At 41.3% G+C, this 15,175-nt stretch overlaps 1 pseudogene; it reads left to right on the top strand.

Annotated features, from left to right (window-relative positions):
• Nucleotides 1-14,201, top strand: part of LOC123820429 — a 36,428-nt pseudogene extending 22,227 nt beyond the window's left edge.
• Nucleotides 14,202-15,175: the final 974 nt, after the last annotated feature.

Raw genomic sequence — 15,175 nt, 5'->3', positions numbered from 1 at the left:
AATCCAAGATGGCCCCAGTGATACTGGCCTCCTGGAATTATGCCCTGTGTAGTTCCCTTCCACAATCAATGGGGCTAACTTGTGTAAACCAACAACATATTTTAGAAATGATGTGTGTGACTTCTGAGGTTAGGTGATAAAAGACATTGTGGCTTCTGCTGTGTTCTCTCTTGATTATTTACTGTGGGGGAAGCCAGCTGCCACATTGCGAGGATACTCAAGTAGGCCCATGCAGAGATCCAAGAGACAAAAACCAAGGCCTCCAGTTGAGGCCTCACTCCAGCTGTCGAGTGAGCCATCTTGGAATCAGACTCTTCAGCCTAGTCAAGCCTTCAGACAACTGCAGTCTCAGCAACATCTCGACTCCAACCAACCTTGTGACAGACCTTGAGCCAGAACTACCCAGTTGTCCCTGGATTCCTGACCCCCAAAAGCCATATGAAATAACAAGTGCTTGTAGTTTTAATTTTTTTATTTATTTATCTGAGGGAGAGAAAGATAGAGAAACGCTGATTTGTTGTTTCACTTATTTATGCATTCATCGGCTGATTCATGTGTGTGCCTTCAGCAGGGATCAAAGCCACAGTTGGCATATTGGGGTGATGCTCTAATCAACTGAACTACCAGGCCAGAGCTAAGTGCTTGTAGTTTTCAATTTTGTGGTAATTTGTTACACTGTGATGGATAAGTAAAAAAAGTTGTAAGCAACCTGGTCCTTACCACCGGGGCCTTGGTAGTCAGCTACTCTGGCACCATTGGCAGGTAAGAAAGGAATCCTGCTTAAAGTGCTAACTTATGGTCAATTTAGGCTATGGTGAGTCCTCAGCCTAAAGTTCCTCTAAACATACAGCTGAGGAGGGATGGGGCAGTTTGGGGTGGGTGTGTTTGCGTGCGCATGCCCACATGCATGTATATAGAATGTGTATATGGGTTTGGGAATCAGTGTTCCTTCCTTGTACACTCCCTAAGGAACAAAAGGGCCTCTTTGCTGTGCTCTGTGCCCCAGAGCAACTATGAACTTATGTTTTGGTATCTGTTCAGTTTTTAATTCCTTCTGATTGATTCTCAAGGGTTATTCCTCTCTTTCTAGGTACTGACCTAGAAAGACTTGTTCTGACTCTTAAGAAGTGTTTGGAGAACTGTAAAATCATGTTTGTTTTTATGCTGAGCCTTCTAGGTAGTATGTATTGAAAACAGTCCTCGGCAGGCAGCAAGTGGGAACTGCACGGGAAATGGGCTCCGAGTCTGTGCAGAAATGCACACAGGGAGGAACCAAACGAAACTTGTTGAAGATTCTCAGTTCTAAACTCTCCAGCCATCCTGGACCTGGCTGTTGTGTAGTGACCACACGGTGGAGAAGGTTGTCTAAAATGTAGGGTCACTGGCTCTGTGGGCCTTGACATTTATCATCGGAATTAAGGTATTTGTTTCTAGTAACTCAGGAGCTAAGCCATTTCTGCTCTTGGGAAAAAAATTTCTCCTCAGCAATTCTAAGTCCTTTGGCTCTTAATGCCTGAAAATTAACTTAAGAAAAAAAGGAGTCTTAATAAAATTGTGAAGGCAATGAGCTTACACATTTAAAAGGGAGAAAAGACCCTATGGTCAGTGGAGGCCCTCTCACACTGCACCTGTATCCTCCTCTCTCCTGCTTTCCCCCAGCATGAGAACCAGCAGATGAGTATCTGTTGGGAACCTGAGTCTCTTAGCTCTCTTTAGCAGCTGATCCTTTGAGTCTGTATTTGCTGTTTGGCCCTCTCTCCACTTTTTCTTGTTTTATATGTATGTATGTATGTATGTATGTATGTATGTATGTATGTATGTATATATTTATGAGAGGGGAAGAGAGGGAGAGAAACATCGATGTGTGGTTGCTTCTCACATGCCCCCAAACCAGGGACAGGGCCCTCAACGCAGGCATGTGCCTGACTGGGACTCGAACTGGCAACCCTTTGGTTCACAAGCTGGCACTCAATCCACTGAGCCACACCAAGCAGGGCTGTGCTTTCTTGTTTTGCAATAAAGTAATATCACTTGCTTTACTAATCTTGAAGGTATGCTTGTATCAGGATCTAGACTTTGTCAATGAACTCTTCCCTGTTCTCATCCCATCACCCATAATTCAATGACCTAGTCTCAGTTCTGATGTTCATAGGTGAAAACCCCAACAGCTACTCCAGATTCTAACAGTTGCCCTTGTCAGCATCACCTTTCCTTTCAGCAAGCGCCAGTGGCAAGGACATTGGACGTCAGTTTAGGGTCTGAGTGGGCAGCAGGCTTCCTCTTCCTGCACTGCGATCTATGCAGCTAATTGCAGGGCCCTGGATAGTGTTCAGGATGGCGTTTTCCAGAACTTGTCATGTTATGAAGATTTAATTTTGGGTTCTTAGGTATTGGAAATATACCAAAGTGCTCACGGGGGAAATGTGGTGCAAAGAAAAGAATATAGGTTTTGAGAGTCAACCAGACAGGGATGGCCCAGGAGGACTTTTGTCTTGAGAATCCATCTAGTGAGGTGGTTCAGGGCAGGTCTGAATCCTGTTCCACTATTTACTCACTATTATCGCTATTATAAAAAGTGGGCTAGTAATAGCACCTTTATCACAGTGTTGTTTGGGAGATGCGATGAGTTAAAATATGCTAAAGTGTTTGGAATAGGGACTGACAATACTATATTTGCTATTTTTATTACTGTTGTTATTATTATTACTGACTCTGTCATCTTGGGCTCGTGAGTTAACTTCTCTAAGCCTGAGTTTCTTCACCTATAAAACCAAGGTAGTAATAACAATCTCAAATGGTCCTTGGAATTAAAATATGTAAAACATCCATCCAAATTTCTGGTATATAGTGGGAGCTCTTTTTAAGGATATTTAATTTTGATATATGATTAATAACCTCCATCTGATTTTCCATGCTTTGTTGGGGCCTTGCAGGAGATGTAGATGACGAGGGAACAGACACCTGCATGATGACAGTCCTGGGGCACACAGAACTGAAACTGTCTCCAAAGCAGGGTTGCTGCTCTGCAGCGAGGCCTCACTCCCCACGGTCATTAGAACCCTCATTCTCAGCCAGTCTTGATTTCCATCAAATGTATCCTACTGGAACAAGAAAGTCTCATTTAGGTCTTGTTCCTTAATCTTTGTGATCATTGAAAGAAAGAATAAAAGCCAAAGGTTCTTTTCAATCAGGTCTCCAGCAGTGACCTTTGTGAACTTTGGGACCCAGTGAGAGATCCTGACAATTTCTGCTAAGGTCTTGTAACTGGCTGAATTACTCTAAAGCCCATCCTGGGCAGGGACTATTAACAGTTAGCACTGAAGCCCGATTACTGTGCGATAATCACGCCATTAGCTCATGTTACTGCTATTGTTCATAAAAACCGCTCCTAGTCACTCTGAGACCTCTTGTCTCCTGCCCTGACCTCTCTCTCCAAGTACATTTGAAATAGCACTCATTACCCCTCTAAGGTTTGCTTGTTATTCCTCTGAACAACTTGGACAATCTCTTGCAGTCTCCAAAGCATGATATTCTGTTCGTCCCAGGCTGCCTCACCCTCCTCTGGTGTGTTCCAGATGGTTTTGTACCAAGCACAGCATATGCCTCTCTCTTTTCCTTGATTACTCTTTGCATCTTTGCTCTTCTGCACTGTCCTCCACTTGATTTACTTCTGGAGTATTTATTGCTGGGGTGACATGCATAACGAATGCCCTCAGGCGTTCATTAACTTTAGCTTTGAACAGTTTCTGTTTCCCCTCAGTGTCCTTGATGTCTGATGCTTTTGGCCACTTGCTCAAGTCAACTTCACAGTTTGGCAACAATTACCCCAGAACAAATTCATACCTTTCTCTTTCAGGTTATGTTATTTTTTTTAAGCCTCACAGAAATCCTTAGTTTAAGATGATTGCTTACAGGTGACTTTTAGGATTTCCCTGTCTGTCCCATTCTGGGTAAAGGAATTGCTGCAGGTATCTATTACTGTGTAAAAACCATCTAAGTTTTAGTGGTTTAGAACACAATTATTATCGTCTCTCACAGGTCTTGGGTTGGCTGGAGGCAGGCAAACAATTTTCACCTGGGATTTCTCCTGCAACTGCAGTCAGGGTTGATGAGGCCATAGTCATCTGAAGCTTTGAAAAGGCTGGCCACACCTCAGGCTCACTCCTGTGGCTGGCACAATGCTGGCTGAGGGCTCAGCTGGAGCTGTCCCACTTCAGTGATGACACATAGCCTCTCTGTGTGACAACTTGGGTTTCTCAGAGCATGGTGGCTAGGTCCTGATAAGGTACAGCCCAGGAGTGAGCATTTGAAGGTGAAAGGTGAAAGGCTTCATTGGCCTTAGTCTTGGGCACCATGAAGCATAAGTCCCATTGCACCTGCCTGGTGTGAGCTGTCAACACAGGGAGCACCTGCCAAGAGGTGAGCTTCACTGGAGGAAGATGAGCCACCACAAGAGTGAAGTTATTCTGTTCTTCACCTTGTTCCTTATTTTAGAATCTAAGAGACCCTTTTGATATTGGTTTTTCTCCAAACTTCTGGTACAGGCAGTTTTCCCTACTAGCAAAACCCAGTTATGGCATCCCCAGTGCCATCTGAACTGCCCATCCCCATTGCCAAAGAGTCTATCTTTCTCTGTGGGACTCGCAGGTTGGCAAGCCTCTGCTAAGCTAAAGAGGTGAAGTACAAGGCAAAGAGCCCTAGATGTGACCTTAAGAGACTTGTGTTTTAGTCCTGGCTTTGAAGCAGTGTGACTGACCTTGAACCAGTCACTTCATCTCCCTAGAATTGTCTTTTTTGAAATCTCCCATAAGCTCTGAAATTCTACAGTTCTTGTACGTGCATCTCTATTAGATGGAATACTCTACTTCAACCCTCTGAATTGATTAAGCCCAGGTTTCGGGGCTGACAGAGGAACTGTCACTGACCACCACAGTCTTTGCACATAGTAGGCATCAATAAAAAATGGGTGAGGATATAATTTAAATTTAGAAACCTAGAAAATATTGTTTTAAAGATCTTGGTAGTAAATATTGCCATGTTTTATATTACTATTTTAATTTGAAAGAGTATAACCTTGCCTATGTAAGTCTTTGCTTTTAGAGCTTGGAACTTTATTAACACGATCTCTACATGTGTCCCTTTGCCATTTAACAGGCAGCTCTTTGTTCCTGTTGACAGATTGATATTTTGCAAGTAACCCTCATGCCCTGATACTGACCATGATTACTTTAAGCTGTAGCAACTGGAGGGATGCCAAAGGTCTGTGGTAATCTGAATTTGCTCTGTTTTTTAAAGGTGCTGGGCTCTTGAAATGTCGATCTCTCCCGCTTTGGGATAGTGGAGGGGAAAGAAAATAAGGAAAATCTGTGGGAGGGGAAGGAGACCAGGTCAAGTGTAAATGTAAATATACACCCTTGTCCCCCAGCTGAGTGCGTCAGTTCCTAGTTCCAAGTGGAAGTTGACCTTGGGTTTCCTGCCCTCGTAACCATTTCACATTTGAGTAGACAAACAAAGGGCTTCATCAGGAAAGGCTTAACCCGGTTAATGGCTACAAATCATTGCCTCTGGAGGGCTGGCCCTGGAGAGCTGGGGTTCAGAGGGGTTTTTTTGCCTTCTTCTCATTTTATGGGAGTCAGGTTTCAAAGAGACTAACTACCCAGGCCCCGAGGATTTCCTGATGGTTTGGGAGGTTTCCAGGCCTCAAACTGGCCTGTTCCTTCCTCTCTTAAGCAAGATGACGTCTCCCTAAAGGGAAAAATAGCTCAACTCCAAAAGAGACTTGAGACTTACAGAAGAAAGCAGTATGAAGTGGCCTAAATGGAAGATTTTAACTTTTTTTAAAAATGACAAACACATGAAAAGAGAAAAACTAACCAGTCTCAGTTGGCATATTTAAAATAGGCTCACGGTACCCTAGCCAGGTTGCTCGGTTGGAGCGCGATTGATCCCTGGTCAGGGCATGTACGGGAGGCAACTGGTTGACGTTTTTCTGTCACACTGATGTTTCTCTCTCTTTCTCTTCCTTCTCTCTGAAATTAATAAACATATCCTGGAGTAAGTACTAAAAATTACAATAGGCTAAGTGTCCCAGCAATTTCTTTAAGAAAAAAGGCAGGGTGGGTTTTGGGGGTGAGACTGGGTGGATTGTGGTCATTCTGCAGCCTGAGGGCTGTAGCTGAAGGAAGACCTTTTATGATCTGCCTGGCTCCCATCTTCAATCACCCCCTCTGCCAGTCATGTTTTATTTACTTTTATTTCCAACTGGAGCAAATATTTTTATTTCATTTATGCTTAATTTAAAAAATGTATTCATGTTCTGGGCTGGAGGAACAGAGATCAAGTAACAGCAGACTCTCTTGCTGGGCTTTGCTGAACCCTGTTTAAGCAGTGTGGCCCCAGCTCTCAAGCTGGAGAAGGCATCTTTGACAATATTAATGGTTTTGACCTCTGAGAGCCAACATTTCACCCAAAAGTCCCTAATGTAAGAAGGAAAGGACTGGAGAGCTGGTGCCTAAAGCTAAACTTTGACCCCAGAACAGGAAAAGAGAAAGGGTAGAGTAATTCTGTTGAGGCAAAATAATCTGTACACTACAGGGTGCAGATAAAGACAAAAAGAATTCATCATTTCCCTAATGACTAAGAATTATTTGCAGTTCTGTGGTCTGCAGAATTAGAGAACAGACCCAGAACCTAGAGGACAGATGGCAGATCTGTGGGAATTCAGCCCTGGCTGCCTACATGAAGCAATGTAATATGGAGGTTTTATTTGCCTGGTGCTAGCAGGTGGTTAACTAGCATCTTGGGTCACAATGGACTTCTCTTGGGACCTCTGCAAATAGATTTCCTCACCTCCAAAAGTATTATAAAGCCCACTAGGAAATCGTGGGTATTAATCTCATCAGGAAATCCAGAAGGTGATCTCCAATTTGCTCAAGGGCTCGAGGGAATATTTATATTTTCTGTCTACCAGCTTGAGTTAACATCACCTAAGGCTTTTCCTTTTGTTTATATTCTAGGGAAATCATTCCACTGCAGAATAAATTACAAGACATTTCCAATAAACTTTTCAGTATTTTTTCGGATTGGAAGAGAGGTGGAGTCAGATGAAGATTGGGAAAGACAGGGCTGACTGGAATGATATAAATAATTTTGGTCAACAGTTTGATGGCATTTACTTATCAAATGTCTCAGGAGACAGAGCTAAGCCTCAGGAATAAATTTCTGCCCAGAAACCTGTTAATGGCCAGCCCTGCAGGCCCTCACAGACACAGTACATTCTGGCCAAGATGGAGGCGTAGATAGATATGCTTCACTTCCTTGCAAAAGCAAAAGAAGGACAACAACAAATTTAAAAACAAAAAACAACCAGAACTGCCAGAAAATCAAACTGTATGGAAGTCTGACAACCAAGGAGTTAAAGAAGAAACATTCACCCAGATTGGTAGGAGGGGTGGAGAAGGGCAGCCAGAGTGGAGAGGAGTCATAGCAAGTCCTCTTGTGGGTGGGGTGGTCCCACATTCACCAGAGGATAAGCAGGGAGTAACACCCAGGGAGCGAGACAAACTGCAACCCAGAGTTTCAGCATAGGGGAAATAAAGACTCAAAACCTCTGGCTGTAAAATCCTATGGGGGTTGTGGTAGTGGTGTTATAGAACAGAATGGGGGTGGTGGTGAACGATATACTATTACTGAATGGACCCACCCTTGTGCTCTGAGGGTCCCCCACCGTGTACTAGATTCACCTTGCCCACTGCTAGGGAAAAGACATCTCTCAATGGCAGAGATTGGTGAAAAGGAGAGGGATTATTTATTTAAAGAGTTATACAAACTTAAGAGTAATAATGTCTTCAATGAGATCCCAAAGTCCTTTAGAATACCCACAAACACAATCCTTCCTTCCCCCTCTGCCCAAACTGGGGTACTATATCTCAGAAAAAGAAATAGAAGTCTGTGGTTCTTCTCTGCCCAAGCTGTGTGGTACCCAAAAGAAGTGTGGTCTCAAAAAGATGCTGCATGGCTGCTATGCCTGAGTTTAAATCCCAGTACCAATCTTCCTCTGCCTCACTATTTTCAACTCCTCCCACAACTGGCCACAGCTGCCAGCATTCCTGTATTTTTTCAGCTTTACTGGGCTGCCACAGTAAGTCTGGGCAGGCATGGTCCCATGGTGTGGAGTCAATCATCTTCAAGCTCTTATGTAGGTTCTGTAACCAGGGGGGGTTGCCTCCCAGTTACATCATGGGTTGAAGTCACTCCCATCCCCCTGGCTCAAAGTATGGCCACAGCTGTTTAACATATCTATGAAACCAGTTAAAGGCTACAGATGTGTTAAATGACCATTCTAGAGGTTATCTGCAAAACTGTTGCTATTCAAAACAACTCTCAATGGCCCTGATCCATGTGTCCCATCCTTCAGCTTAGACTTGTGGGGGTGAGAACGTGTGTGTGTGTGTGTGTGTGTGTGTGTGTGTATGCATGTGTATATATATATATATATATATATATATATATATATATATGTTGGAATATTTAAAGTTATCATTTATATATCTATATATATTTCTAATATTTCTAATATCATATATATATATTTCTAATATTTCCTGGACACCGAGTCCTGGACCCCATTACAAATCCCTATTTGGGTCCCCACCCTGGCTGCACCATGTTACAGTGGGAGACAGGTTGTCCCAGTCTCACAAGAGAGTCCATTGGAGGTACCCATGGGATTTCAGAACATACACAAACCCAACCACCAGGAATCAGTACCAGAAAGGTACACTTTGCTTGTGGGTAGCAATGGAAGTGACTGAAAGTGGGAGGAGAGCCAAGCAAGCAGCATTGTTCCCCCTCTGACTCCTCCCCGACATACACAGCACCACAACATAGAAAAGTGGGTGGCCCCACCCTGGTGAATACCTAAGGCTCCTCCTATTACAATGTAACAGGTGCACCAAGACAAAGAAATGTAGCCCAAATGAAATAATAGATCAAAACTCCAGGAAATGAACTAAGTGATGAGGAGATAGCCAACCTATCAGGTGCAAAGTTCATCACTGGTAGTTAGGATGCTCACAGAAATGGTTGAGTATGGACACAAAACAGAGGAAGAAGTGAAGGCTATACAAAAGGAAATAAAGAAAAATATACAGGAAACCAACAGAGAAGTGAAGGAAATCAGGACTCAAATCAACAATTTGGACCAGAAGGAAGAAATAAACATTCAACCAGAACAGAATGAATAAAAAAGAATAAAAAAAATGATGAGAGGCTTAGCAACCCCCAGGATAACTTTAAATGTTCCAACATCTGAATCAAGGATGCCAGAAGGAGAAGAGGAAGAGGAAGAAATGGAAAACTTATTTGAAAATATAATAAAAAAGGACTTCCCCAATCTGGCAAAGGAAATAGGCTTCTAGGTAGTCCAGGAAGCCCAGAGAGTCCCAAAGAAGTTGGACCCAAGGAGGAACACACCTAGACACATCATAATTAAATTACCTAAGATTAAAGATAAAGAGAGAATCTTAAAAGCAGCAAGAGAAAAGGAGACAGTTACCTACAAAGGAGTCCTCATAAGACTATCAGCTGATTTCTCAAAAGAAAACTGGCAGTGCTCGCTTTGGCAGCACATATACTAAAAAAAAAAAAAAAAAAAAAAGAAAAAGAAAAAGAAAAAAAGAAAAGAAAACTTGCAGACAAGAAGGGGATGGAAAGAAGTATTTGAAGTCATGAAAGGCAAGAACCTACATCCAAGATCACTCTATCCAGAAAAGCTATCATTTAGAATGGAGGGGCAGATAAAGTGCTTCCCAGATAAGGTAAAATTAAAGGAGTTGATCATCACCAAGCCCTTATATGAAATGTTAAAGGGACTTATCTAAGAAATAGAAGATCAAAACTATGAACAATAAAATGACAACAAACTCACAACTATCCACAACTGAACCTAAAAACCAAAACCACTAAGCAAACAAGTAGACCAGGAACAGAATCACAGAAATGGAGATCACATGGAGGGTTAGCAGTGGTGAGAGAGAGGGGAGAGAATGGGGAGAAAAGGTACATGGAATAAGAAGCATAAATGGTAGGTATAAAATAAACAGGGGAGATTAAGAATAGTATAGGAAATAGAGACACCGAAGAACTTATATGTATGACCCATGGACATGAACTAAGAGGAGGAATGCTGGAAGAAGGGGGTAAATGGTGGACAGGGATCAAAGGGAGAAAAAAATAGGACAACTGTAATAGCATAATCAATAAAATGTACAAAAAAAAAAGCCCTTCTATCAGGCAGTTCAGCCCAGACAAGACCTAGTAATATTTCCAAAGCCCTATCTCCACCAACTGGTGAAGTCCTCTGCTCATCTGCTCATTTCCGGTATTCCTGGGCCATAGCCTACTCAGGGCCTGCCCACAGGAGTCTTTCCCCTCAACTCCATTGGAAATCTCGAGACTAGTTAATGATGCTGGTTTTGAATGTGTCCTCTGAGTTAAAACACTACATTAAGTGTGTAATATAATTTGTTGTCATTTAATCTTTTCAACAACCTTGTGAGGTAGTAGTTATTATTATTAATCTTTTCTTACAGATGAAGTTGAGGGAAATTAAGTGACTTGCCCAAGTAAGTAGAAGTGTTTGGATCTGAAACCAGGTCTACCTGGTCCACAAATCCATGTCCCGAAATACCATGGTATGTTGCTGTTTTTTTTTTCTTGGTTTCTTACCTTTACTCCACTTTCTGTTAGGTGTGACCCCCATCCTGAACCCAAGTCCATTTAATGAGAGCTTTACCTAACTCTTGCCAACTCCTTTGCCAAGAAGAGGATCTCACTATTGGCCAAGAACTCTTTCAAACTAGACTGACCGCCATAGAACCATGATTTGTCCACACAAATTAGAAGAAAGGATTATATTAACCCAGAAACATCTGATACCACATCTCACCCACCAGATTAAAACTCTTGGCTAATACTGCTGACCCAAATCAGACCCAATTTCTTTAGACATTGTGATTTGAAGAACTGACTGTTTTGAGGAAGCCAACACTATAGCCTGGTTGATTCCCAGCCCTACTTGTTTCTAATATACTTTCTCTCCAGCCCTTTGCTGTAGCATGTCTCACTGGACAGTCCACGTGGACTGTGGCAGACTCTGAGTGTTGATGATTTGAAAATTCACTTTATCAGCTCGCTTAGGGTAAGTCATTTTTAGAAAACCTGGTTCTTATTAGCTGCCTCAGACAAAGAAGTTTATGACCAATCATGTCAGCTTATTCATTTAGAGTTTTTCCTTTTTCTTGCCATTTTACCTCATTCCTAGGCATTTCATTTCAGAATTAGAACTTGAAGTCAGATTAGTCACCAGAAGGCTGCTTGACAAGACCAGAATTAAAGCAAAGAAAATTGAATTGTCTTAAAGTATATTTCATTTAGACCCATTTCTGAGTTTTTGTTCTTTCCAGTGAATAGAACCTTCCTTCCTGCCAGTAAATCTGAGGATCTTATTCAAGTCCAGCCATTGCCATTTATTATTTTGTTTCATGGTTATTAAAATGGAAGTAATAATATCTTCTGTATGATTCACAATGTTTAAATCAAGGATACAAATAAGAATAGAGCTAAGTCAGTTTTCTATTTTGAAATCTTGTGAAACCAGTTCCTTGCAAGTCACGAATCTGATAATTCATCCCAAACTGCCAGTTTTCTAGGGAAGGGTGTGGTTGCCTCACAAACTTTAATGTGCTCATGAATCTCCTGGGTGGGTCTGAGAGTCTGCACTTCCAACAAGTGCCCAAGTCATGTAGATACCTCTGGCCTCACTTCAAAGCAAGATTTTAGATGTTTTTGGAACATTTCTATGCCAATACTTAAAAGACCATGTATTTAAAGACCAGTGTGACTTCTAAAGAGCCAAATCCCAAGGTCACTTAGGTCACTTTGTGTGCTCATGGTAGATAGCTGTTAACACTGTTGAACTTCCGTGATTTTTCTCTTTCCTTTGGCTTTCATCTCTTTATTTTCCATCTGTGTTTTTTTAAATTTTATTTTATTTTTAAAAAGTTTTTAAATTTTATTGATTATGCTATTACTGTTGTCCCAGTTTTCCCCACTTTGTCCCCCTCCATCCAGCACACCCTATTGCCTCAGGCAATTCCCACATCGTTGTTCATGTCCCTTGGTAAAGCACATAACTTCTTCGGCTACTCCATTTCCTATATGTACTTTACATCCCCATGGCTATTCTGTAACTACCAATTTGTACTTCTTAATCCCCTCCCTTCTTCATGCCTTCCCCACAACCCTCTCCCATCTGGGAATCATTAAAACACTCTCTGTATCCTTGATTCTGTCTTTGTTCTTGTTTGTTTAGTTTGTTTTTTAGATTCAATTGTTGATACATATGTATTTATTACCATTTTATTGTTCAGAGGTTTTCATCTTTTTCTTAAGTCCTTTTAACATTTCATATAATAATGGTTTGGTAATGATGAACTCCTTTAGTTTTTTCTTGTCTGGGAAGCTCTTTATGTGCCCTTAGATTCTAAATGATAGCTTTGCTGAGTAGAGCAATCTTGGCTGTTGGTCCCTGCATTTCATGACTTTGAATATTTCTTGCCAATCCCTTCTAGCCTACAAAGTTTCTTTTGAGAAGTCAGCTGCAGTCTTATGGGAACTCCCCTGTAGGTAACCAACTGCTTTCCACTTGCTGCTTCTAAGATTCTCTCTTTAGGACTCAGCACAGGGATCCTGGCAACTAACCTTTCATCTCTCTCCTCAGAGCCATCAGTCACAGCCTCTCCTCCAGTGTCTCTAGTCCATTCTGCTCTCCCTTTGCTGAAGCCCAGGAAAAGCACTCTAATTGCTGCCAGTTGGCAGACTAGAGAAGAGATTAAGCAAGGAAACTGTGAGTTACAATTTTTCAGAATTCAGGTCTCCACATGTGGATAGACATGGAAAATGTATGAATTTCCAATTCTGCTCCAGGGGATGAAAACAAGATTTTCCCAAAGGATTCTCTAACAAAATCAATTAATCAATCTGCCTTGGAATTTAGCAAAAAGCTAGCTGAATCTTCTGAGGGTAAAAATATTTTCTTTTCTTCCTGGAGCATCTCGACCTTCTTGGCCATGGTGTGTTTGGGTACCAAAGGTACCACTAGAGCCCAAATAGTCCAGGCACTTCAATTTAACAGAGATCAGGACATCAAATCTTATCCTTAAAGTGAAAAGAATAGGAAGATGAACTTCAGCTTGGGAAAGGTTGAAGAAATATACTTGCATTTCCAGACACTCATCTCTGATCAACAGTGCTAGTGATGCTTATGTACTTAAAACAGCCAATGGGATATATGGAGATAAAACATTTATTTCATAATAAATATTTAGAAAACATGAAAATGTACTTGGGTGTGAAGCCATGATATGCTAAGTTTTTGGAAGTTTCTGACCAAATGAGAAAGGAGATCAATTATTGGGTGGAAAGCCAGCCCAAAAAGGAAAAATCCTGAATCTCTTGCCTGATGGTATAGTGGATTCTGTAACCAGAATGGTTCTTATGAATGCCCTTTACTTTAAAGGGATCTGGGAATATCAATTCTTAGTCCAAGACACCACAGAGAAGCCTTTCAGAATAAATAAGGCCACAGAAAACCAGTACAAATGATATTGGCAAAAGAAAAGCTTCCCATTTTTCAAATAGAAAAGTTGCAAGCCATTGGCCTTCAACTCTGCTACGAGAGCCATGACCTCAGCCTGCTCATACTGCTGCCTGAAGATATCCATGGGCTGGATCAGCTGGAAAAGGTCGCCACCTGTGAGCAGCTGAAGGAGTGGACCAGCACAGACATGATGGAGCTGTATGATGTGAAGCTGCACCTTTCCAAGTTCAAGCTGGAAGAGACTTATGATCCCAAGTCATCCCTGAGCAGCATGAGGATGAGTGATGCCTTTTACCAGGGCAAGGCTGATCTCTCAGGGATGTCAGCAGAGAGACACCTGTTTCTGTCCAATATTTCCCACAAGTCTTTTGTGGAAATAAATAAACAAGGGACAGAGGCTGTAGCGGGTATTGGGAGTGAAGTGGGTTTTCGAGTTAGACTCCCATCCACTGAATTCAATGCAGATCACCCACTCCTCTTCTTTATCAGGGACAACAAAACCAACAGCATTCTCTTCTATGGGAGATTCTGCTGCCCTTAAGCCCTCATCTCTCTCATCAAACAAGACCATTTTATGATGAGAAAACTATCATAGGATGGAAAAAGAGTTATAATTAAAACCAGTTTATAGTCTAGATCTTTTTCACATTTGAATATTAGCAAATAAATCTTAAAATAATGCATTCTAGTGATAATATCATATCTTTACACCTAGAGAGAATGGTGAATTCTATTTTTTACCACTAAACATTTTGTCTTAATGTGACTTTTATTCACATTTCAGAAATACTGTTATTCAATTGAATGCCTTATAATTCTTGAGCTGTTGGTCATTGTATTGCCACTTATATTTCATATATATCATTTAGTGAATAAAAAATTTTATAAAGGCAATACACTGATGAACAAAAAAATTCTCTCTTTATTATTAACCTTTGACATTTTAATTAAGATGTGTCTCGAAGCGGGCCTCTTTGGGTCCATCTTGTTTGGGACTCTCTGTGCTCCCTGAACTTGCATGTCTATTTCCTTCACCAAATTAGGGAAGTTTTCTTTCCTTATTTTTTCAAATAGATTTCCAGTTTCTTACTCTTTCTCTTCTCCTTCTGGCACCCCTATGATGCATATATTGGGATGCTTGAAGTTGTCCCAGAGGCTGCTTATACTGTTCTCCTATTTTGAATTCTTTTTCCTCTTGTTCTGATTGGTTGTTTTTGCTTTCTTATATTCCAACTCATTAATTTGGTTATTGGTTTTATTCATTGTACTGTTGTTTCCCTGTAAATTGTTTTTATTTCAATTAGTGTATCTTTCATTTCTGACTGGGTTTTTCTTTATGCTGTTGAGGTCCTCACTAAGTTCCTTGAGCATCCTTATAACCAGTGTTTTAAACTCTGCATCTGACAGATTGCTTATCTCAATTTTGTTTAGTTCTTTTTCTGGAGTTTTGATCTGTTCTTTCATCTGGGCCATGTATCTTTGTCTCTTCATTTTGGCAGCCTCCCTGTATTTGTT

Source organism: Phyllostomus hastatus, unplaced genomic scaffold (assembly GCF_019186645.2).
Source record: "Phyllostomus hastatus isolate PE091 unplaced genomic scaffold, TTU_PhHast_1.1 phas_contig_348, whole genome shotgun sequence".
NCBI lineage: Eukaryota > Metazoa > Chordata > Mammalia > Chiroptera > Phyllostomidae > Phyllostomus > Phyllostomus hastatus.
This window is presented reverse-complemented; position numbering and strand designations above follow the sequence as displayed.